Here is a 1135-nt window from a genome sequence, read left to right as displayed (position 1 = left end):
GAAAAGACTTGACACAGCTCTGCGGTCCAGTGCTTCTCAGACTTCAGCCTGTGTAATCATCTCCTGTGGTGCCTGTTTAAAATGCAGATTCCAGGCCCTGCCCCTGAGTTCTAATTCAGTAGATCTGGGTAGGACCTACGGATGTGCTTTTTTTTTTTTTTCTGTTGTTTAGTTTTTATTTCATAACCATGAACTTAACTTTGCAATTCAGCTTAACTTGGAGGGGGATAAGGAAAATATGGAACCCAAAGAAGTGCAATGAGAGCACAAAGATTATAGGATATTTTGAGCAGACAGGGATGAAGGGGTGCTCTCTGGTGGTTAAGATAGAACACAAGTCAAATTTATTGTTAGATTTGTCCACAGTCAGCAATGGTGATCTTCTTGTTGGTCTTGCCATTCCTGGACCCAAAGCGCTCCATGGCTTCCATAATATCCATGCCCTCTTTCGCCTTGCCAAAGACCACATGCTTGCCATCCAATCACTCAGTCTTGGCAGTGCAGATGAAAAACTGGGAACCGTTTTGTGTTGGGGCCAGCATTTGCCATGGACAAGAAGCCAGGACCCGTATGCTTCAGGAGGAAATTCTCATCATCAAATTTCTCCCCATAGATGGACTTGCCACCAGTGCCATTATGGTGTGTGAAGTCACCACCCTGGCACATAAATCCCGGAATTATTCTGTGAAAGCAGGAACCAAAGCCTTTCTCCCCAGTGCTCAGAGCACGAAAGTTTTCTGCTGTCTTTGGAACTTTGTCTGCAAACAGCTCGAAGGAGACGTGGCCCAAGGGCTCGCCGTCGACGGCAATGTCAAAGAACACGGTAGGGTTGACCGTGGATGGGCAGAGCGGGAGGTTCCGGGGTGGCGGCGTCTGCAAAAAAGCCTGGATGTGCTTTTTTTTTTTTCCAGCTTTATTGAAGTATAACTGGCAATTAAATTGTAAGATATAATTTGATATATGTATGTACTGTAAAATGATACCCCTGTGAAGTTAAACATCCATCACCTCACATATTTACCTGTGTGTGTGTGTGTGTGTGTGTGTGTGTGGTGAAAATATTTAAGTTCTACTTTCATAGCAAATTTCAATTATACGACACAGTGTTACCTACTATAGTCACTGGATATGCATT

The 1135-nt window shown here is 44.1% G+C and overlaps 1 pseudogene; it reads right to left on the bottom strand.

The window, feature by feature from the left end:
• Positions 1 to 350: 350 nt before the first annotated feature.
• LOC136132675 (peptidyl-prolyl cis-trans isomerase A pseudogene) lies at positions 351 to 666 on the bottom strand (annotated as a pseudogene).
• Positions 667 to 1135: the final 469 nt, after the last annotated feature.

Source organism: Phocoena phocoena, chromosome 13, assembly GCF_963924675.1.
Source record: "Phocoena phocoena chromosome 13, mPhoPho1.1, whole genome shotgun sequence".
Lineage (NCBI taxonomy): Eukaryota > Metazoa > Chordata > Mammalia > Artiodactyla > Phocoenidae > Phocoena > Phocoena phocoena.
The sequence above is the reverse complement of the archived record's forward strand: the minus strand, read 5'-3'. Positions and strand labels throughout refer to the sequence as shown.